Here is a 24,736-nt window from a genome sequence, read left to right as displayed (position 1 = left end):
TCGTCTCCACGCGCTTAAGCAAGCAACTCTGACAAAATCAGTTCCCTGCATATCAGCTCTTCCCAAGGAAGGTGTTTTTTCTTTGGTCAAACCCCAAACTGCTTTTAAGGGCAGTGCAGTGCAGTGATGGGACCCAGGGTGGTTAGTACAACCTGCACATCACTGTGAGGAAGGAGAGGCACTCAAAACAACCTGAAAACATGCAGGGACATGCTGTTTGTATGTGCAGCGAATGCTGTGACGGAAGGAGTGCTCCCTTTTGGTTTTCCCATCAGGAGCAGCAGCCAGAGTCGGTGTGTGCACCTTGTGTTTTGCTGCAATACTAGTAATTGGCAGTGGTGAGGAAATGCAAATGACTTAATGCCTAATCCACCACAACCAGTGTCTTGGCTGATTCCTGCATCCACATCCTGAGTAGGAAAGTCAGTAGAGCAAAGGTATGTGAGAGAAGAATTCACCAAAGAGCTGAACTAATGATGGTTTGGAAGATGGGGCTAAGTGAGCAAGAGCAAAGGTCTGGGAGACAGTGAAGTCACCCTACAGTCATACCAGGCTTTTCAGGAGTGACCAGACCTTTAAGAGGCTCTGTGTCTGAGGCATCTCTCTGGAGGGATCTTTGAAGGATGCAGCAGTTGGAGTTGGACTCTCCAAAGGAGAAGCTGCTCCTATGAGCTCTGCCCAAGCATCCCAGAAATGGGATAGCCGTCCATTCAATAAGAAAACCTGAATCCTGCTCCCTCTGGAAAACCAAAACATCAAATCAACATCATAATTTTCACTTACTTTTCATGGGGCTTGTGAACTTAACCTAAGCTCACAAAGCCCTGAAGCACTTTGTAGTGAGTGGTTCTGCAAGTCCTGAAGACACATCTATCTCCAGTGATACCTTTCTCAGTCTCATTCCTCACTGTCCCTCCTGAAAAATTTAGACTGGATTTCCCAGAATCTGAGAGTTTTAAAATGCTTTAAGTGGCCCATTCCAGAGTGGGGAGTACTCAAATGCCTGCAGATCAGGGAGCCCTCAGCAGCAGACTGACTGATGATAGACACCATGCTAATGTCATATCCCCCGAGGATAAGGGTTGTCAGGCAAATTGATTCTCTAAAGAGTGATCTTAGCTATAATTTCAGCACTGTGACAGCTCTCTTTGGGGTAAGGATGCTCCAAAAGCAGTTTGGTGTTTGGGACATTTCTCAGCGGGGCTGAATGTCAGCACGTGGAAAACCACTGGCCCATGTGTCACATCAGCATCTAAGGCACTTGTAACATTAATGTCTTTAATGCAGAGGGAAATCAAATTACCAAAAGGATCTGACTGAAAAGGTCTGGGCCAAATTCTCTGCGGGTGGAGAATGGCCGCGTCATTCTTAATGGGGTTGCGACAATGTGATTTACCCTCCCCACAAGTGATGGCTAGACACTCACATCACACTTCCACCCAAGCTAACTCTAATTTACTCTGGGTCTGAGTCATCTGCCCAGCCAGAGACAAGATGCTTCATCTCCGAGTGGCTGAGATGGACACCTGGTTGCTAAGGTTTGCCTTGCAGGTGTGCCCCAGCAAGGACCCCTGGCTCTGAAGGCTGCCAGCACAAGCCACCAAAGGAAGGTTCCTGCCTCTAAAACCTTGCAGTGCATGCAAATGCCAATGCAGGTGCTTCCTGACTTCTTTAGGGGCTGGACACCAGTTACAGCAAAGAGCGGGGCAGCCTGGCAGGAGAAGTTCATGAGAGAGACAGGTTAATTGTCTAGATCTTTCTGTGGTGGTGGTTTATTATTTTCAGTTATTTTATTTAATTCTAGATCATGCAAAGCCATCTGGTCTCCAGAGAAGCTCCTGTCCCACCTCACCACTGCCTGCTGCTCCCATCCCTGCTTGTCCCAGCAGAGAAACCCTGATCCCACAGCGCTTCTGGGACTGACTGTGCCAAGTTGCCCCTCCCAGTTTCTCCCTGCTGCGATTTAACTCAGATAAATTTTTCTGTTTTCCACAGCCTTTTCTGAGGGAATTCTCTAAAAGGGATGATGCAGTGCACAATTCTTGACATCTTGCTTTGCCCAAATCCATTTGACATGGCCACCCATTGCGTCTGTACTCACTTCAAGAGTGAGCTGTTCTGATTGGGTTCCTCCTCTTTGCAGAGGAGATGTTTTCTCTGTGCTCTCCGCTGTGAATTATCTAGCAGGAAGGTCAGCCAATTCCTCCCAAAGATACAAGAGAAACCAAAGACCGGTCTGGGGTCTTTGGTAACATTGCTTTCCCTCTAATACTCCTTTCTTCCTTTTTGCATCCTCTCTCTTCTGTCCACCACATTTTACCCTTTCCAAACCTCCAAAACATGAGGCTGATAACAATCAGCCCAAGGCAAAGCACGAGCAGAGGCAGCTGATCTTCACCAGTCTGCATTTTTGATCTAGAATGACTTTTGACTTTAAGGGTGACATCCTCCCCATGTCTCCTTTACTAGGCGTGCTTCAGGACACTGGAATTGCAGTACATGCCAGTCACAGAGATTTACAGCTCAGTAAGTTTAACCTTAGATTCTTTGAATAACGTGCACACATCTTACTAAAACTGGTGCATTCAATGAAGGCTTGACATATCATCTAATGCAGCTGTATTTAAAAAAACCCTGTCCCTTCAACCATAATAGCCCAGGCATACATTGTAACTCTAACCACATGTCATAGCCCAGTGCTGTCCCTTAACTGTAAACCTCCCATCTGCAGATCTGCAGCGTCTTCAGGGTTGGGTTTGTTTCTGACTAAGAGCTTGAACAACAAATGTAGGATAGGAGGATAATGCATGGATTGCAGACCTAGAGAGGCACAGGCACTTAGCACCAACCTGTCCACCCTGAGTTTGCTTCAGAATGTGCCAGATAAGACACGTGTTGACTAGAAAATATTTATTGCTACTGCTGGCCCTAACTGACTAAGTGTAAAAAAGCCTGCTTTCCTCTTCATTGAGCTCTGGTAGCCTCACTGAAGAGGGCTCATCCTGGCAAAGGGCCGGGACTTTACCTGCTGTAGACAGTCATGACATTTTGGTCTTCCAAATGGTGGAAGAAAAAGTCACATTCATTGCTGCTGTACCTTCCAAAACCCAGCCCTGCCTTGGCAAGGCTGAACTCACCAGAGAGTACAGAGTCACAAGATGTTTGCAAATGTATGTGATTCATCCAGTTTGCACAAGCATTTGCACATCAAGAGTGATAACATGCAAGATCAGCCTGATCCCTAAGAGCTAACATGGAGATCTGTGCCCCACACAAAACTTTTACAACCAAGGCTAAGGCTTTTCCCCAGAGTGGCACACCACATGCTTCTGGACACTGGCATGCACCTAATCTGTGCACCTTGCCAAAACATGGTGAGTCAAATGAGTTTGAGACTCTGTGAAGCCCAGGGAGAGGTTCAAACTTGAGGACATGGGAGACAGCCCAAAGGCAGCTCTGACTCCTGCCATTTCCAAACTCCTCATCCAAAGCAGAGTTCATCCTGATGCTTTGCCATCTGATGCACATTAAGAGGAGAAATTCGATACCGGTGTTGCCCTGGACTTGCACAGGATGCTCAGGATTTTATGCTACAGCACTTGTAATTTCAACCATCCAAAGACCAGCCCACAAAGTGACTGGATTCTATTAAAATAAGATTAAACAATAATAAGAAGTTTTTAGAAGAGCCAGGATGAAGATGAACACATTTGGAAATCTTAGACAGCGTGAATTGTATCCATAGCCCTGGAACAGCAGGAATCAGGAGGAACTCCTCCAATGAGACACAGTGATAACAACCTGATGCAATTCAGCTCTAAGGTAGGACTGATGTTTGGGGACTGGCGAAACCAGACCCTTTGTTTCTAAGCGATGACAGCTCTGAAGTTTTAATGTTTGTAGAGAGATGTTTTTGCCAAATATGATACACAGTGATTAAAATAATGAGCTGGAACAAGCTGAAGCTATAATTGCTCCTTTTCCTCCCCTCCCCTGAGTTGGTCTGAGTGCTTCGTTAACTACCTTGATGAACCAATCAAGAGTTGGCTAAATCAGGGAAGGAGCAAACAAACCCTAGGAGACATCCCTACAAGAAAAAGCATAATCTGGACACTGAGCTTTGAAGGCAAGCTGTATAATGAGAGCTGACTATATCTCAAAATCCATGTTAGCTTGAATGAACTTATGTAATAAACATTTATCACAGAACATATGTCACTGAGCACCTGCCAGACTTCAGGAGTAGAGCCAACGCAGCTTGAATCGTATATGTATTAAAAAAAACCAAAAAACAACTTGGCGGCAGGAGGCTGGCAGACGCTTTTACTAGAAAAATCAGAAGTGATTTTGAGAGGAGCAGAAATTTCCTGAAACCTCTCTCACTCCGTGTGGGAATATCACACTTGGAAAAAGCAAGAGGCTGATTAAGCTGTGTGGAGTGGAAAGAGCAGGACGAGCTTCCCTGCTCGTCCCCTCTGGAGCCTGTCCCTGCATCCCCACTGCTCCCCCTCATGTGCTGCTGCCCGTGGGTGGGATGAGCTATGGGGAGCCACACATGGAGTGTGGTAGTGGGGGCTCGTGCCTGGCTTTGCTCAAGCAAAGAGGCAGCACTGGACAGTGCAGGGCAGTTGCTGGAAAAACAGCAAGCACAGGGCTGTGCAGGGCTGGAAGGTGAATGTATGGCTGTGTGGAGGGCACCAGCAAGAGAGGAGTAAAGCTACCCAAGCTGGGGGGGATGTTAGCACATCAGAAAATCAAGCAGAACGAGGTGGTTGAGGGATGAACGGAGACTGTGAGTGGGAAGGGGGTTCAGAGCAGCAGTGTTCAATAGAAATCACAGCATCAGGAAGACAAGGCAGGATAGTGCATGGGCTTGGGCAGGGTAGTGTGAATCTCTAGTCTGGGATTTTCTTTCCAGGCCAGTGCTCCCAGGGGAGCAGACACAACACAGCAGTGTGCTGGGGACAGGAGGTGTTTCTATCTGACACAATAAAGAGGACTGGGGAAAGCAGGAAAAGCCTGTGCCAGGCATGAATTGCTAAATTTCGGACATGAGCAGGGTGTGAGAAGCTAAAGAGAGATGTGAAACAAAAGTGACAGAGGCAGGTGAGAGGAGAAGAAGGGGACTGTCTTGCTTTGGCACTGATGGGCATGTCTGCACCACACTGTGCTTTGTCCAGACCTACCCTCTGCACACTCTTTCAGGCACCCACAGTGGGGCATCCGTTACAGCTCAGTCCCTGCTGGAGGTGACAGACCTTGTTTCCCCACAGCACTATTAACTCAGGCCATGCAGGGGATGAGTGGGACTGTCCTGCTCGCAGGCTGTGTGTCAGCAGCGCTGAGGCAGGCGTGGGTATCTCTGCAGGGCAGTGCCTGTGCACTGAAGCCAGTCCCTGAATTTCCTGTCTGTTTTATTACACTTGCAAACTGATGGTCAAACCCAGCCCTGGGGAGAGGGCTTTCTGGGAAAGAGAGAAACATTTGCCTCTGCAGCAGATATTCTCCTATTTTGGTTTTTTTTTTTTTTAAAAGATTGTTATGGGCTCTTCCTGGCATATGGCTTCAAGCCTCATGAACTCTGAAGAGCTACCTCAGGTTGAGGTTGCCCCAGGTAATGAGTATCGGAGAAGTCCCCAGAAAGCTGTTTCTCTTTAAAGACCAATTTGGGGTTGAAGAGGAGGGAAGAAAGAGATAGTTGGTTGGACTGTCCAAACTACATCTGAGTAAATCCAAACCCCCCTTCCCTCTTGCTATCTAACTTCAGCACTTCTCTGACTGCCATTATCCCTGCGTCTGAGCACCATGGGTTGTTTCAGTGCTTTTACCATGGCTTTTCCCTGCTGCAGGTATCCTTGCTTTCCCCTGCAGTTATAAATGAGAAACAAAGCCTTGGGAAAGATAAACAGCTGATTCCCAATTGACCCTTTGGACTGCTGACCCTAACTGAAGTTACTGGGGACTTGCCACCTATTAACTAACCATCTGCCCTGTGTTTGGCTAGAACCAAGGGCTCATGGGCAGCCCAGCACGTACCATAGAGGATTCTGCCTGACACCATTCATTTTGGTAGTCCTACAGTGAGTTAGAGCAGTGTGGGATCAGACCCACTAAGTGTAAGACTGGAAGGAAGTAAGAGGAAGGAGGAAGAAGAAAGATGGGGCACTGTGCTAGTAGGATTGTGAAGAAGAGCAAGCAAGGGCAGTGCTGATGCTGTCCTTCTGCAGGGAGCTGCTGGCTATTCAGAGGAGCCTAAGGCTGAACAGCCTGACTCAGATACTCAAGGCATGCATGCCACTCGTTCACCTCCCCAAACAGCTGATCCCAGCTGTTCCATGGGAAGACAAGAACCTAGCTGGAGAGAAAACCCTCACTAACCACCTGATGATACAATACTAACGATAAATGATTCATTGTTTATTGCAACTCTCTCTGCTGTACTGAATCCACAGGCTTTCAGTAGCACTCATCCAAGTTGCCTGTGCCACAGGTTTGCAGTACTTACCTGAGTCACAGTTTGCTTGCTGGTCTTCAGCTGGCCATGAGTTTGTGTCCCGAACTCACACCACCTGAGTTTTTCACTTGGCTTTTTACCCCTTCTCTGTGGAAATGTGCATGCTGATCCTGTCAGCATATCAGACTCTGTCCTGTATCTCACCACAGGAATTGCTTCAATAAAACTCTGCTAAAGCAAAACTGTGATGATTCATGGTTGTGCATTTCTTCCACAAGTGTTGAATGTAGGCTAAGATTACAATGGATCTGGCATCAACACCTGCTTAGATTCAGGGTCTTTGGTATTTAAAAAAATAGGTTTTTTAAAAAACATCTTCTTGAAGATTTGTGGAGGAAAATCATACTTTGAACAAAAACAAAAAATAGATGGTGCAGAAAGGAAGGTTTTGCTGAAAAAAAGTTTAGAGTCACCCTTCTCTTTCTCTCTCCTTCTCAGTTGCCAAATACCGCTGTTCCCCTTAGCTCTCTCCCCCTCAACCCCCTCCCCATTTTTGGATGAAGAATGTCTGTTTTGAGTAACCAAACTAAACAAAAGTTAAGCTTCCCAGATGGGAGCTGGGTTTCCTCAGCAGGGAGCTGACATGGTCTCCCAATGGCCCCTTTCACCAGCACCCAGCTTGTTTTACCATTTCTGGAATCGAGTGATTAAAGGGCAAACCCTTCCTTTCTGTGGTGCTGCACCATTTGGAAGGTGTTTTACTCATCTGCCTAACCATAACCTACATTGTGAGAATTAATGAGTCAACACTTCTTTCTCCACATGACAGCGACTGGCTGGCGGTGGCTGGGAACAGGTGAGACACCCAGCTAGGCAGGAGGGTGATGGCACCCACACGGACACCCCTGGGGCTGACTCTGCACTCCCACCACCCTGAGGAGTCTCCACTGGGGGTGGCCAACGTGGGATGGACACAGCTCATCCACTAGCTGTGACAAAACCACCCAACCCATCAGCCTGTCGGGGAAAGAAAGAGGCATGAAAGCGAGAGGAAGTGGAAAAGATCAAGGCGAGAGTGTAAGACAACAAGCTCACCACCGGAAAACAATAAAAATAAAAATGCTCAGAAATAGCATAACTGACATGCAAAGGAGATCAAAACAGGCCCTCAAAATATCTCTTGGTGGGGGAGGGGGGCAGGATGGGGTGTCTGTGATGGACACCATGGTGCAGCCAGAGGATGTGCTGTGGGTGGCAGATGAGCATTGGCCATCCTGTGGCCACCCCCACATCCTGCCTGACTCCCCAGATTCTGACCTACAGGTCTCTGGAGGCTTTGGTCTCCTGGGAGATGAACATCAGAGCACGTGAGGCACTGCTGACATCTCTGAGCCAAGGGTGGTGTAAGGGCTTTGTCAGTGAGCAGGTGCTATTCCAGTTTAATCCAGCTCCGTTTGCCCAACCATTCCCCTGGTGCAAAGAAAAGAATTTGGGTCCAGTTCCACTTGCCCCAGCCTAAATTCAGAGCATGTCCAGTTTACACTAACAAAGGGACTGGGAAGAAGGGAAAGGAGAACCCAGTTCTTCAGGGTTTGTTTTACTGGAAAGGACAATTGCTTTCAATTTGCCTTCATGAGAGTGCTGAAATCTTAAGATACTGAGGGATTGGGCGTACTTTGACCTTTAAGAAAAGATAAGGCTCCTGAAGGCAGCACTGTTTTGCAGTAAGTTGCTCCTCTGAGGACACACTAAAAACTTGCTGTGCTGTGTCCTAGACATGTGTTTCAGACTGTTGTGAGCACGGCACCAGGGAGCAGGACCATGTCCTATGGACCCAGCTCTGCTTTTGCCTGGCTATGTGACCAGCAGCATTCAACCAGCTCTGCTGCCTATCTCTGGGGAGGTTCAGCATCCTGAAGCTCCAAGCACAGCCTAGACATCACAGATGTCCCTCCACAGATCCAGAATAACATGTCTCACTTCTGGTGCAATAAAAAAAAAAAAACAAACAACAGAGAAATCACTGAAAGCATGGTTAGATCTCCGAGGAGTCTTTTGGACTAATCTGCCCAAACTTGCAAGACCTAGTTGCAGGCTTGTGGCTGTTCTGGCAGTTTTCCAGCTCCCTGTGAATCAGGGAACACTGTGACTACCACTCAAGGACAGAAAACTGTTTAAAACATAATACCATATTCCCATCTGGTGCACTGAAATGCATGGATGACCATGGACGTGTTATCATTCATTCCCTCTATAACAGGGCATGTGATATAGATTTTTCTCCAAGGAGAAGCAGGGTGAATGAACACAGTCAGGGAATGCCATTGTGTTTCTTGAAAGAGTAAGAGGTAGGGCTAAGTACTAAAAATTAATTATTATAGCAGCTTAATGATGCTAGGGATTTTTATTATTATTTCTGTGTGTTATCTGAGCCAGGACCATGGCAACAGGAAGATTAGAGGGCCACCTGCCTGGTCTGGGCCAAATGAAGGTTTATATATTGGTTACAAAAGTCACTGGTAAAATACTGAGTAACATGGGTCGTTGCTGGGCTGGGGTCCACTTTGACTGGCAGCAGGGACCTCCATCCTATGCATCCAGACATTCTTGATCAGAGCTGGGGGGAGTTCTAATCCTAATGCAAAGCTGACTCATCTCCTTGAAATAGCTAGCCAAAAATGGCCAGTTGACTGCCCTGGTCCTGCAAAGACACTGACTGCATCAAGACTTTGATACAAAGAAACATCAGTTTCTGTGCTTCAATTTTTCTGCCCTGGGTGATGAAATGAGGGAGCTGAACACTGAATACTCTTGCTCTCTGAATACCAACTCATGCTGAAGTAAAGTAGAAGTAACATGCTCCTCAGTGTGAGAGGACAACATTTTTTTTTTTAATTCATGGTTTCAAAAAGCAAGAGAGAATTATGCCCATGTGCTGAAGGAAGTTTATTAAAGGTTTAATTAAGTGCCTCAATCTAGATTTAGATGTTCTCACTGCTAGTGTTGGAGCTTTGAGCTGTTAGTCATTAATACTCATCTCAGGTAACTTCCACCACCCTCAGCCCCTCACCTGACGCATGCACACACTTGAGAAAGATTGCTGATATCCTCTCTGAAAACTAATGAAATCACAGTGTGATATTTTGATTTCAAGGGCATCAAAGTAATGCAAAATAATGATGGGATCGGGAGGCTCTGATACCATAGCGCAGCTCTTCTTGTCTCTAGATCTGAAAGCACCTTGCGAAGGAGATCCGAATCATCCCTCCTCTGTTCAAGTCAAAGGAGCTGAGGCACAGCACATCACAGAGATGCAACCTGCAGGCCTGGGATAGAGCCCAGGTGGGCCAGCCCCAGGCTAATCTAACAGTCATTGACCACACTTCTCCTTAGAACAGTGATGGGATCTGCCATGGGCAGGAGATCTCTGTGTATGTGTCTGTGTTTGTGTGTTTGTCTATGGGTACACAGATTTTACAAAGAGAAGGATCCCAGACACAATAACAAAAAAAGAGGAAATAAATTCAATGGTCATCTGGGAAAGCAGGTCCTGCTTTAGCTGCTTGGAGTTTAAAGGGCAGCAGTGGATACAGGAAAATGTTTTCTAAGGGCTGGAACAGCAACCAGATTTTTTCCTGAGATTATTTCACAGTATTTGTAGTTCTTGTTTGCTGTGCAGGAGACTAGGTAGCCAGAAAGGCCTGATCCCCTGTTTGTACTTTTTGGCAGAGGAGAGTTCTCCTGACCTGCAGACAGCAAGAGCTCACCATCAGGACTCTGCAGTAACTCAGAAATTACTGACCTTCAGCAGAAATGGGAAATGATTCTGTATATTTCAATAGAGGATTGTGGAAAATTGAAGGATCATTAGAAAATCTTCTCCATATGGGGCTGGCAGTTTATGGCTAAAGAACAGAAGGCACAGGTCTCTTCAGGTTATTAATAAAAACAGTAAATATTTCCTCTGCTTACTAGTCTGAGTATGTCAAATTTTAGTTATGGGAAGAATGCCATGCCCTGATGAGGGTTATTACAGAGACCACTTATACATGCAGAGATCCTGCTGCATCTGGGAAAGATTTGCCTGCTCACCAGAGATGCTCTGGTTTGCTGTGAACCTGAAAAAGTCCTTTTTTCCCCTTCTTCCCTTTTCCCTCCAAGGCTGCCTACACCAAGCTGCTGGAGTAACCACGCTGCTCCTGGGATCCTGCCCCAAAGGGGATTGCTCCAGCCAACCCTGGAAGTCGGGATGCCTCGGACATGCCATGAAGAAGCAGAGATGCACAGCATGTAGTGCCACGCTGCGGTCGCAGTTGCTGAGTGTCCGTGAGCTAGAAGCCTCTTGGGGTATCACAACAACCCTCTCAAGATGACTGTGCTGGTAAGAAGTGTGATATCAAGAGCTGTGAGGCTTTGCCCCTGGAAGCTGTGGGCTCCAGGTTTGCTTCAACTTCTCCTCCTCCCTCAGGAGCGCTATGACTGAATCAAGATGAACAGACTCAGCCTCTCAGCCAGTTTGGAAACTGAGGCACAAAGAAAAGTGACTCACTCCATAGCTAACTACCAGAAACTGTTCTAAGGGATAGAAGCCTTGCAAGAAAACACAATTTTTCATTAAGCAAGGTAAGCAGTTTTCTTCAAGCACCCAAGCTGGGGGCAACCCCAGTGGCTTGCAAAAGTCCTCCTGAGCCCACAACCCCCCCCTGAGCCTCTCCCAGCCATACAGCTGTGCAAGCACCCTGAGTAAGGGAAGAGTGGGATGGTTTGGAGACTGCTCACAGCCTGCAGAGCAGGCAAAGCCATGCCCACCTTTGGCCTTGGACATTCAAGATGTGGCTTGCCCACTGCAGTGCTGCCATGAGCAAATGAGCAATAACTTCATGGGAACAGCCCCCATGGAGCAGAGATGTTCATGTCCTTATGGTCATTGCACCTTATCACGGGTTTCAAGGTCACTTGAAATCCACCACTGAGATCAGAGGTGTTTCAGTATCCTGGGTTTTATCTACCAGTCTTTGTCTCTTCTCAGTTTTGGTGCCAGCCCAAATCTCCACTGGTGCCAAAACTGACACCATCAAGAATGCTCCACTACTGCTGATGGCCTGGGGAGCCCAGACTTTGGGCTGTTCCCCTGACAGTTCTGCTGCTAGATCAATATCTGTGCTTGAACAAGAGCAGAGCGCTCAGAGACACCTCCAAATGCAAATGGGACCCTTGCCAGTAATGGAGAATCCATCACAGCCCTCCAAAGCTGTACCAGCGGTTAATTAAGCCTCCTGAGAGAAACACATCTTATGCCTAATATGCATTTGTCTGGCTTAAGGTTGCAGCTGCTGGATCACGTTTTATGTCCCATAGTTGGGCAGGCCTGGTGTCATTCAGCTTCCATACCACACCACCTCCCAGTAGAACTTCCCTGGATGAGGGTTACCCCAGACGTCTCTTTTCCCTGCCAGGAAAAGTTCCCTGGGTGGAAGGTGAGGGCTTCAGACTTTCATTTGACATTTCGGATGCCAGGCAGCCCATTCAGAGCTGAGTGGGCATGGGTAAGGGAGCTCACACATATTTCTACAGGGTTAGACTGACCATGCATGTCCTGAGTGTGCTCTGCACATGCACAGTTTGTTCCCCACACCTCAGATATGTCAGAGTCCCCCTCCAGCTTCTGCAGAGGTCAGGACAGAGCTGACAATCTGTTTTCCACTTGTTCTACTTCTCTTCTTCAAGAGTTTGTTTTTCTCTCTTCTTTCTTTGCACCCTCATGGACCGCCTTCTCCTTTGAGGAATGGAAGTGGTACCCACCCCAGCAGTGCCTGGCCGAGGGACTGCAGCTGCTTGGCTCGCCCTCATTGCCTGGTCCAGCTCCTGCTCTCCTGCATCCCCCTTTTAACACCCTGCTCCCCCCACAGGCAGCCCCTGCCTCCTACTCTCCCTGTCTCTGTCTGATTTCTCCCCTTGAAACATGGCCCTTCACCTTCCCAGCAAGTCTGTGTCCTCGGGGGACGCGAGCTGTTCGTCAGTGTGTGTGCCCTGATGGATTGATTCAGTTTGACTTCCTCCCGCTCATTTATTCAAGTTTCCTAGAAAGCCTCTTTCACTGGAGGCTTCCTGAGCGAAGCAGATGGCGTGTACATGCACGTGTACGTGTGGGTCTGTGGGATGGGGGGAGCTGAACCTCCAGCCCCTGCTGTTACCCCCAGCACTGTGATGTGCCATGCCAGCTCTGTGCATCCGCGCGGTGAGGGCTGGAGAGATCTCGGCATTTGTGGAATGAGCATCTGGGAATGTGCATCTGATCCTCGGACCACGTGAATGGGGGGCTAAAAATAATAACCAACTGCCGCTCCATTCTTCGGCAGCATCTGGGGGAGTTTGTGTAGGGAGGAGCAGCCACCAACCTCTAACACTACCCAGCAGCATCCCTCTGCTTTGCAACCTGGGTTTGTGCATGTAAAAGGGGTCAAAGGCTGCAATCTAATTTTTTTTTTAGAAGGGTTTCTCATGAGAAGGGCTATGTCGTGAATTTTCTCCTACCTTCTCCTACCATCTGCTGCCGTCCTGGCCTATTAAAAGATGCCCTGGTTTTGCACTTGAGACCTTATTTGTCCTTTGCAGAGGAGCTGACACAAGTGCCCACTGTATCCGTGAAAAGTTGACAGTGTTACAGAACGAAGGTTGTGAAAACTGTCCCTGTGAATATCGGTGGAGACCACATTTTGAGAGCAGCCAATGCCTTCCCCTGCAGAGTGAGCAGAGTTCGGTTGTAGCAGATCTGCAAGTTTGCTGGTGAGAATAATCACTGCCTTAACAATGTATTTTTGCACTTTCAATCATCAGCTTTAGCTGTGCCACTCTCTGCAGTGGCACTGACCAGCTGTGGGCAACAGAGTTAAAGAAGAGTCGCCTGTGGTGACAGCTTTGTTTAAACTTGTTTATTCTGTAGAGTTTCTTATTCTTTCTCCTAATTCAAAAATACCTTTGCCTAGAGATTTTTTCAGTGAGTAAATACCATTTCCAACCAAAGAACAGCAGCTGCAAATGGATCAGGTGCTGCACGTCTTGGGGAGAAAAGCTCAGCAGCGTCCAGCCCAGATCACACCTGGATTCACTGTGATCCTCCAAAAGGGCTGGATAGCTCTGGAAAAGAAGAGTATGATTAAACCTTTCTGTGATTGGTTTCTTCCACTGTAAAATCAAATTCATACGGCTCTCACGTTTCTTGGCAGAAGGCAGGGGAATCCTGCCACAGGGATGCAGATAGCAATACAGCCCGGCGGTGGTTCTTGGAGGATGCTGACTCAGCCCCATGCAGGGATTTTGTATTTTTTCATCCCTCAGCCACCTCTGCTGCCCCAGGGGACACTGAAATGACCAAGGACTGAGCAATTTCTCTCACAACCTACAGATGAGAAAAAGGAGCAAATCATAGCATCTGTTGAACAAGGAGAGAAAGGTTCCTTCCCATACAAGGAGGAGCAAGGAAGCTATTGAGGAGCAGAGCTTTCACACAACAGCTTTCTTGCAGGTACCCTGGCTCCCCAAATCTAGTGGTGTAGCATTTTGGGCTTGCAGATGGTGTAACACCTCCAGGGCTGGGCAATTTGTGGCTTGTGAGCTACCTGTGGCTCACAGACTGTTTAGAGCTGGTTCTTTTGCCAGCAGGCAGCAGTGGCAGGCAGGTGGGCTGCTCCATAACCCACATCCCTGGATGGTTTTTGGTTTTGACACATCAAAAATTATTTACTGGGCCACACAGCTATTGAATACTTGCCTTTTCTGCTCCCCTGGGGAACCAGATGTACCCTGGGAGCATTAACTTCTTCCAGCATCATAAACGTGGGTTGGCATTTTGGAATGACAGCATTGCCATGCAAGAGAGCATGAAGGTGCCTGATCTGTGGCCTGGTTTCTACCAAGAGCAATATCAAAGCAATACCTGCTCAATGGAGCAGATGGTGGGAATAAAGCGGTGCATTGCAAGAGGGAGTCAGGAACACCAATTTGCCACTTTTGGCTTTCCCAGTAGGTAAGGAAATACCTGGATGGATTTAAGCTGTAACCAGCACCAGGACGTGCCAAGACCGTCCCCAAAATCCTTGTGTGAAATTGGGTCTCCTGGGAAGCCAGCCCAGAACACAGGGTGTATAATGACCTGCCTGACTGGAAGCCATGGCAGGTAGTGAGCAGCTTGAGTCACACCTGGGCTGGGTCCCCAGGCTGTGACAGACTCCCAGCTTGGGTGGGTCAAGGTGCGACTGCCAGGTTCTGTGTCCCAAATTTTGAGGTAGTCTGGATGCATTACTGGCAGGAGGCCGTGTGGGGCAGAAGATGACAGCCAGTAGACTGTTGGAGGAGACCCAGCTTGGCAGGGAGATCAAGGTCCTGGGACCGGGAAGGAAAAGGAGAGGAAGCAGGAATGAGAACTGGGCTGGGATGGGGTGTGGGAAGTGGAGCTGAAAAGAAACATCTGAGAGTCTTTCTGTGGGAGGATGAGAACTGGATGCCCCTGGAGCTGGCAGACCCATTGAGCCCTGATCCAGATGTTTCCTAGCAGGCCATGGAGGCTCTGCAGCATCTCCACCTCTGAGTCTTACTCTCAGCAGTACTCAGGGGAGCTGGGGAATGACAGCAACAGCTCTGTAGGCTTTGGCACATCCCAGCTGCTATGAAACTCTGTGGAGGAGAAGCCCCATCTCCTTTGCCCTTTGCCTTATACAACCCCAGATCCAGTTCCTGGATAGTGACCCCTTCCTTTGCATGGAAAGGAGACAGACTGGACAAGCACAGGGAGTACCCAGGGCAGCATTGAAGCACCAGGGATGGGAGCAGGGGGGCTGCTGAAGATAGCTCTGAAAAGTGTGGTAGACTCTGACACACTTAATTGCAAGAAGAAAAGACAGGAGAGCTTAGGATGTGCAGGTGACCCTGTCATTTCTGTTGCATGTGGTCAAAAATGGTGTGTTCCTTGTTTCTCCAACACTTTTCTCATTATCCTTCCACTGAAAACATTCACTTCTTATTTGTAAATGTAAATCTTTCTGAGTTGGGAAATCTGCTGCTGACTCTCAGGTTGCAAGCCCTACGCCCTTTCGTGCTTCCCAGGAGAGAGGCAAGCTCCCTGTGCACTCTATCTCTTCTCCCATCAGCTGTGAATCATAGGCCATCGACAGCAGCTCAAGCAGAGGGAGAGCAAGATGTAATTAAAATCCTCAGGGAGCACTGCAGCCATCTCTCTGTGCTAAGCCTTTTGAGGTTTTCAGTTTTTCATTAAAAAATCCCAAATTTCCTACTGAAGAAACAGGAGGAAATTTTCTAACTATACAGTTTCCAATCTATGGCCAAGCCACAGAAGATTTGCTGTTGTTTCCTGGCTCCAAACTCAAGAACCTGTCTAGCCAGGGACTGGTGCTCAGAGCTGAGCCTCTGGAGGTGCTTCACCAGACCAGCCCAAACCATGGCCCTCACCAGCAACACCATGCTGATGTGTGCTCTTGAATCCAGTTCATCCAACCCCTCCCACCATGCACCCCAGGAACAGCTCTGCAGAACTGTATGGATTTACACCTCTGTACAACATGAATCATGTCCAGCGAGTCTTGAACTGACCCTTGCAAGGAGCTCCTGAGGCATTGCATGGAAATTATTTATGGGTGTTTTTTATTGCCTATAAGAGGATGTAGAAATCAGGCAGCACCCTTGTGGTTTTCTTCTGTCAAATTATGATCAAGGTTGCTATTTTGCTGCCCAAATATTTAAGTGTGAGACAGAAATCTTTACAAGGGCTACCACATTCCTTAGGTTATCTCTATTGGTCCTGCCTGGGCCTATAAATACTAAAGGGACTACCAAAGTAAATAACACACTTGCCTGCACACATGCTGCTCCAGGGGATTTCCCGTTTCCTGTATCACAAAGGTCAGTAGGTCAGGGACCTACTTGCAAATCAATAGAAAATTAGCTTTCAAGTGACACCTGCATTAACCTTTGATTCTTGTTGGTCTAGGTGAGGTTAAGGCCACCAATCCCTATAGTCTTCCATTGTACCTATGATTTATCTGCATTATGATTTATTTGCATTATCTGTTTCCCTTCTTGATCTTTGGAATTGCTGGCACAGTTCCCACACAGCATGCAGAGTCGTTTCCCTGCACATTGGTCAGGAATGGCAGGAGATCTACAAGGCTGTGCTTTTTGCTGACAGGTGTCAGAAACAATAAGGAAAATGTATATGTTTGGAAATGAAAAGAAAACCAAAACAAACAAGAGGAAGCAACTACAAAGACCCTCTTGTCAACATAAAACTTTTCTATCTAAAAGTTGTGTCCTTAACTCAGTCATTAATGACAGTCATAGGTCATTGAAAGTGAATGAGTCGTAAAAATCAAATTCACTTGCCATTACAGCTGATCTGGAAAGAAAATTGCTGGATCCTACAGCCTCCAAAGTGGTGTGAATCACTCGTTATTTTCATCAGGGGCTGGTCCACGCCTTGTATTCCTTTCAGCTTGTGTGAAGAAATCAGACTGGTCATTTCTTGATTCAAATCTGCTTGTTTCTTTTGCTGTCCAGCCCTTGCATTATTGCAAGCCTGTGCTCATCTATCAGGACCAAAGAGTTTATCAGGGCATCCCCTGCTCACCTCATCTCTCCTTCTCCCACAGCAGTGCTCATATGTTACAGCTCAATGTCGCAGCTCACCTCCGTCTCCCTAGGCAGGACTAAATTTATCAAAGGGGTCATGGTCCTGCCTGGGACCTGACAAAGGGGTCATCAGACCCTGTGCTAGATGCTTTCCCCACAAGCCAAATAATGTGGGAATTGGGCTGTGACTCTTTTCCCTCTCCCCTTCCATAGGGGTACTAAGATATCTCTTTTCTGGGTATTATTAGGCTTCAATTGTCATGCAGAAACTCGTGGACACAGATCTCTTTCCATCACTTCAGACACTGTTTCTTAGTGTATGAGGCAACTACGTCTTTTGTTTGTTTCTAATTCCTCCTTTGCACCCCAGAGAAATGCTACTTGGTTGCTTTGCTGCTGGTGGAAATCCTTCTGCAAAGCACCGCTCTCTGCAGACATCAGAGATGTGGTGATCATCAGAAAATAGCTGATGTATCTACAACAGCTCCTGCAAGGACTGAATTCCCAGTCAGCCCAAGCAATCCCATCAGAGTGTGCAAGATGCCCAGCAGGCCTTAGATAACAATAAGCAATGCTCAGTTGGCGGGGGACACTTTGTACTCGAGGCCACTGTGGTGGTTTGACAACAATCCACCGGCACAGGGCACCACTATGCCCCTGCTGCCCTTTTCTGGTCCATGGGAACACCCCAGGTGCAAGGGGGCCATGTGGCTCTCTGAAACTGGGTTTCCTGTTGCTCTGGGCATGTGCATTTTTGGCCACTGGCTTCTGATTGTCACTTGGGACCTGTGGGTGCTTCTGGAAAGCAATTAACAGCCAGAATTAAAATGGGCAGACCATAGGACTTGGCACTCTGCAGCTGGCAAACGCTCCCTACCCCTCTGGCTTACTTCAAGCCCTGAACCTAGCTGATTGTATCCCATTAACTGGCTTTAGTTCTGGATGCCGTTGAGAGTCTGCCAAGCACAATCTGTAGGATGTTTTAATTGGAGCAGAGAACAGTAATAAAAAGACCTTTGACTGAGCCCTGCAGACGAGGCTAATGGGAGGGGAGGACCATGCCACTGTTCGGTCACTTCCCTTGAGCTGTCCTTGTTAGAGGGAATGGACCCAAGATCCTAATCTGTTTGCCAGCTGACTCTTCTGCCCAGCCACTTTGTGCACAGCAGAAATGTACCCTGACCACCCAAAGCTGCCAGGCACAGTAGCACTGAAAAATTTGCTGTGGCTTCCTGAAGCCAGTGTGGCTGTGGCATCCCTCAGGGTCTCACCTGGGAGGCTGGGAACATCTGTTTGAGGTCCAGCACAGAGATAGGAAGGGAATATCTTCACTTATGGGAACAGGCATCAAGAAGCATCTGGTGAAGAGCTTGCAATGTAATATCCTCCTTAGCCCATTTACATTCAAGTGATTTCACTTTTCAAGGATCTTCCTGGGAATTCGAGGTCAGGATCTATCCCATAGTCTTCACTCGCAGCCTCTCAAAGAAAAATTGTCTTCAAATCTTTCTCTTTGCCTCATCTAGATCCTGAAAGCTGGGCTTTGCCATGGGGAGATGTCACTACTTTTAAGATTCTTGCAGGAACCTTTCCTGCAGAGCCCCCAAGGTGGCCAAACCATCACCTCTTTATGACACTTTTGGGATGCCCACCCTCAACACCTGAAGCTGAATCACAGAATGGGGCTGGACCAAGTCTGTGCTTTGTCCCAGTGGTTGTTTCCCAAGGAGACAGTTGATCTGAAGCTCTGCTGGTAAAAGCTCAAGCACTGGGACTGCTCTGCCACCTGGGAGCCTCGGCAGGCAGCAAATGTTTCCTACTTTTCACCCTCCTTTCCTTTCAGTGTCTGCTTTGAGCTACTTGGTGTCCTTGCTGTGCAACATCACACAGCACCTGCATTCTGCTTCACAAAGGACTGCATTCGCACAGGGGTCAGATGGAGCCCGTCTAATCTGCCGACCACATGCTATTCAGTCAGTAGGAGAACACCAAAGGGAGGCCAGACTTCAGTATGGCAGCAATAGAATCAGTGCTGCCACAGATTCCAAAGGAGCAATTGCCAGGGACCAGCTTGTCCACACAATCCCTTGAGGGCTGGGACATGTGGTCAATGGGGGCTTTACCAGGCCCTGCAGGTCCCATTTGGGCTGGAAACAGGGTCAGAAAGAGATCATCCTGGATTATATGACAGCAGGTCAAAAATCTAGTCTTGGTCCTCCTCCCGTAGCCCAGCCCTGCCTGGGCATCCCCATCATGGGCAGCACAGGTGGCAGGGGGCAGACGGGGCTGTACAGGGCTGGGGAGGGCGGTGGGTGTCAGTGTGAGGGCCCAGATCACAGCACCCCATCCATGCTGACTGAAAGCACAGTGTCTCACCCGCTGCCACGCACCGGCACAGTGAGACCTGCCAAGGGGGAGCGCGGGTGAGGGGTTTGACTGGGACCTCGGTTTCACTTCCTGCCCTGTGTGGGGAGAGATCATTAAAAATATCTGACTAAGGCAGACTTCTTTGTTCTCGGTATTACTAAGCCCTCCCCACTCCCCAACCCCCTGCGATGACAGTGATGTGGGCAGAGCTATTTCACTTTCCCTTGGTTTGCAGACTCACAGGTGGACAGACAGGTGTGTGGCACTGAACATCTCCTGGCCTCTCCCAGCCTTGCAGGAGCACAATCCTTTCTCCAACAGACTTGGGTGCTTTTCCCCAGCATCTCAGTCGGTCACAGCATCTTAATTCTCAGAGAGTTATGAGGATACCAGTTCAGGGTAATGTGGATGATGCTGAGAGATATGAGGTGGGGATCAGGTCCCAGGGATGCTCAGAACAAGGGAAAGTTTGCCAGGCACAACAGAGCTGGACTGAACAACTATCTCGTATGTGGTGCTGCAGAGAGGGAAATCTTGACAATTACAGTCTTGGCAGTCAATAGGTTGATCACAAATTGATTTTCTCTTGGATTAATATGGTTACCATAAAAGATATGAGCATTTTAACATCTGCCCCCACGACTGCAATATTAGTTTTAACGGCCATGTTGACTAATGTGCCCTGTACTTTATAAAGCTGTAACATGCATTTTCTTACCAGAGTAACTCACAGCCCAGTGCACATACAGACATTGAAGCTTAGAGGAACAGTGGTTTGTAATTGATGTATCCCCTTGCTCATGCGTCGGGCCCTGTGGCACAATTAGATACTCTGTTTTGCAAAGGCTATAGTGATTAATGCTTCTGCAGAAGCCTGGGAGTTGGGAGTGGGACAGGACATGTGAGGTGAGCAAAAACCAGGTTGCACTGGGTTGAATTGCTATCAGAAGCTCGTCTCTGAAACAGTCAAGAGAACAGCACATAAAGGTCACCTGTAAAGACTGTTTCTTCTTGGTTTTCCAGTCTTGCCTTACTAAACCTTTTTATTGATTTCACTGCAGATAAAGACATAAACATTACACCTACATGATCTGTCATGAAGGCTAGTATTGCATTCCATGTTTCCAAATTCCAGACTCACTTTGATTCTTGGGCTAGATCTACCTTCCTACACATTCTGCCCATCTCCAGTGCCATCCCTCCAGCTGTACTGATGATTGCTAAGGGATCCCATCAGAGGTTGGATTAGATTTCAAAATGGGTGAGATTAACCTATGGCAAAATATCTACACACCAGCTAAACTCTAAATCCTGAGTTTCATTGCTACAGCAGATTTGTGTTTTCACGTTGTTGGTGCAAACAGGTGGCAAACTGGCATGTGTGAAACTGCTGATATTCATACTGTGCTGCAGGTAAGTGGAAGCTGCCATATCTCTCCATCAATAACTTGACTGGCACTGTCTGGTTCTGCTTCTGAAAGCTCAGGTGAGATGTCATTCCACCAGAAGGCTTGCTTAGCTCTGCTTGCATATACATGGGACCATCTAAACCTTGTGTGTGGAGCGGTGATGGATCCAGAAGCAGATGTGAAGGGTGGAAGGAGCTGCCCACCCACGTCAACATCCTCAGGGAGGGCAGTGGTGCTGACTTGCGCAGATCAGACCTATTGCCTCCCTGGAGCAGGTTGTGCCTGTGGGGGAAGCCCTGGCCATCCTCCCACTTCTGTCACTTCACATGGAGCAAGTGAGACAGGAGCAGGACTGGCACCCCGTGGGAAGGCACTGTGGAGGAGGCACCCAGAACATTTTTTCATGGTATCAGAAGAAGCTGATTAATAATCCCAGAGATGCTGAGCCAAGCCCACTCTGGGGAGAGAGAGGGTGTTCAGGGAATCCATCCTCATTTTTCCTCACAAGAGTGACATGATACATAGCAGTAGTGGTGGAATCACTAATAGGGCAAATTATTTCCTGGACAGGTGGGTCCCTGAGTTTAAAACCCTGGGACAACTTGTTTGAGGATGCTGCTGAGCAGGAGCTGGTGCAGACAAAGCCCTTCGGAACAAACATATCACAATGCTCTCCTGGAAATTAAACCCTGACAGGAATGTGCCCTTGGAGGCTGGAGGACACCTTATGTATTCAGTAGTGACCCCATTCCCTCCTGCACCTTCAAAGCAGAAGAGACTGGTCAGAGCTTGGGGGCCATTTTTGTACAAGGTAACCAGGAATTAGAGAGAAGTGGCTATTTTCAAAGTGTAATTTAAAGGACTTGGGGATTTTGGTTATGATTTCATAAAACATGGGAGAGGTCTTCCTTAATAACACAGATTTTTAGGAAATGTGGGGCTACGTGTGCTGTTTCCATCACCCCAGGGTGCTGCAGGTGTGTGGAGTGCTCAGGATGCTTCAGAGAGGAAGGAGGGAGAGAAAAGCTTTTGGGATGAAGTGGTTTTCGTTCAGCTAATCAAAGCTCCTCACTCAGGGCTAGAACAAAGCAGACAAGACCTCTTTTTTTTTTCATCATCAAATGAGAGAGGTCTCTGCTGGTTGTCATGACGTGGGAGGTTGCAGGTTGCTGTTACCCTGTTGTCAAGGTCTGAAACCCCTGGTCCCATGCTCTGAAGCAATGCCCTGTGCTAAGCAGTGCAGCTCCTCTGAGTGCTGGTGAAGGACATCTGCCAGTCAACGCTGACTCTTCCCAGGTCACCCTGAGCAGGAGTTGCCTCAGCCAGGTGTGGTCCTGGCCTGCAGACCCCAGCCCCTGGGCCGGGACACACCTCCCAGGCTACCCCAAGCTTCAGTGCTGACCAAGAGTGCTTTTAGAAGGAGAAGCTGAGTGTGTCTGATGCTGAGTGAGCCCTGGGTAGCAGTCTGGGGGTGACTTCTCTGTGCAGGATACACTGAGATGGGGCAGCATTACCTCCTCCAGCCTTTCCAGGGCAGCAAGAGTGGGAAAAATAGGGCAAGGGAGTGTGAGTGGGTGGGTGGCGGGGGTGTAGGACAAAGCATGTAAATAGGGGTAAAGAACATGCCACGTGTGTGAGGATGGAGGCTTGGAAAGGAAAAATGACTTAGCTGCAAAACAGAACTCCTTTACCTGTTTTTCTCATAAAGCAGCATGAGGATGTTTCTGCTAAAGCAGCCTTTCAAAGCAGCTGCATTATGAAATGACTTCTTTTTAACAAATCCATCTGCCTGCTTTTTAATAAGCAGGGCTTTCCACCATTGTATATGTGCGAGGTCTGACCTTTTCATAGGAAAAAACATTCATAACCAAAAACTATAAATAGAAACCTTTAGACTGGAGCAGATCAAGATGTAGGTTTTGTGACTTTTTTTTTTAAAAAAAAACAACCCAGCATAATGTGGGAGGAAAAAGAACAAGTTCTTTTAAAAAGTCATAAACTTCTGTTATTGCCTTAAGCTTACTTAATATTTACTGAAACATTTAATGAAAGACTTTCAACAGTAAGGCTTACAAGACTTCTGTATCAAAGCAGGTATTTTTACAAAGGAAAGGAAAAAAAGATTAGAAGTCTGTTTAGTTTAGGAAAAAGGGTACTTCCCCCAGCTATGAAACAAAAAGTTTATAGAAGGTTTGTATTTCTAGAGTAAGTTAAGTTTTATACCTTGTTCATGTTCTGGTTCTGCAAGTTCTCATATATACATGTAACTCTGCTCATGAGTATAGACACTTAGCCTTCAAAGAGACTACTCATGTGAAAAAAGCTGATCATTCATTGTTTCCACTTCAAGCCATATTTGGTCCTGTATTTTAAGTCCCAGATGCTGAAGGCAGGTGAATACATGCGAATCTCAGCTTTCTCAAAATAAAAATAAAAAAATAAATAAAAAATTAAAAGGGAAAAAAACCCCACAAAACCAAAAACTCAGTGCCAGAAGGCAAGTAATAGAAAACCAATCTGCTAATCACAGACATTTCTTAACTGGGAGCAATATTCTTTAAGTATACGACGAAAGAGTTCAAGAAAAGGGAGTAGGAAACAATCAGTGCAATTGTGGCTTATTTGAGCCACGGCAGCAAATCACTGTTGCCACATGCAAAGACCCTTGGTGGTGCAGGTTCAGAGATGCTCTGAAGAGCTTCACTTAGCAAACACTCAGGTATGTCAAAGTGAATCAAGAGAAGGCTTTGGTTAAGCATGCATCGAGCTCATCTGCTGTATCCCGTGCCTCGGATTCTTGGATATGCATATCTCCTCTGATATTTAAGACAGCATAGAAAATAAATCAACTGGGCTGGTGCTGTCAGCATGGAAATAAAAATAAGCTGTTAGCTGTAGCCACTGAAGGGTGCAGTGGTAATACAATACTTAGAGTCTCTCTGTTCCTTTTTTATATACTTCACCAACATAAAAAACAATTACACTGATCCATATTTCATCAGGCATTGCAGGCTGAGCATCTTTTATGACCATTGCGTTGCTCCTCAGGTGTTGGCTTCAGCCTCCTTAGAGAGGTATCTTTTTGCTGTGACTGCTCAGTGCCAGGATCCTCTCCTAAGGGGCAATATCTCACCAGCACTGTTCCACAGCGTGGTGTGGTGACAGCCTTCCCTTGAGCTGAGCACCTCCAGTACCGTGACACTGCTCACGTGAGGAACAGATCTGGACCAAATCACGGGGTTTGTCCAGCACTCACAACACAATTCTTTTCTGCTGCAAGGTATTTTAGGTTGAGGTCATGTCACCACTTCCCCAATACCTATAAATATTTTTTTTTTCATATATTGAAAATGGGAAGCTATTTAGAGATTGTAGAGATGAGAGGGCGACAGTGATTTCTGCAGAGATATCTGCTTGTGCCACCACAGCTCTGTGGACACAAGCACATGTGCACACTCACTGCACGTAGAGTTAGTCTTGTAGCATTTCTCCCAAATGATGATGACCTGTTAACCAAAAGCCTCCCAGGCAGGAATGATTGAAATGTTTTTCAGAAGCTGCAATTGCTGCAGAGATATCAAGACCCAAGAGTCACGCAAATGATACACAAACCCTTGGGGCAGCCAGGAAATACATGACGAATTGTGCCTAGGTGTCTGAACACAGGGGAACCCCACCATCCACATACAGAGAAGTGTGGCATGGATTTTGCCCAGCACCTGGTGTGTGTCTGCTCTCTGTCACTTGGACTGGATGCAAAGGTAAAAGAGGGGCTGTCCTTGGGACAATTTGAACTCTACAACAGATGCCTGTTTTAAGAACAGAAAGATATTCCTTTCTGCAGAGATGCCCTTGAAATCGTCAT

At 47.4% G+C, this 24,736-nt stretch overlaps 1 long non-coding RNA gene across 1 annotated transcript in view; it reads left to right on the top strand.

Annotated features, from left to right (window-relative positions):
- LOC108640111 overlaps window positions 1-24,736 on the top strand; it is an 84,866-nt gene that overhangs the window by 28,536 nt on the left and 31,594 nt on the right. Inside the window, exons 3-5 of the long non-coding RNA XR_001920939.1 lie at window positions 10,616-10,835; window positions 10,923-11,077; window positions 13,070-13,240. This is a non-coding gene — a long non-coding RNA (uncharacterized LOC108640111). The remainder of the gene's footprint in view (window positions 1-10,615; window positions 10,836-10,922; window positions 11,078-13,069; window positions 13,241-24,736) is intronic.

Source organism: Manacus vitellinus, unplaced genomic scaffold (genome assembly GCF_001715985.3).
Source record: "Manacus vitellinus isolate BGI_N305 unplaced genomic scaffold, ASM171598v3 scaffold_29_pilon, whole genome shotgun sequence".
Classification (NCBI taxonomy): domain Eukaryota; kingdom Metazoa; phylum Chordata; class Aves; order Passeriformes; family Pipridae; genus Manacus; species Manacus vitellinus.
This window is presented reverse-complemented; position numbering and strand designations above follow the sequence as displayed.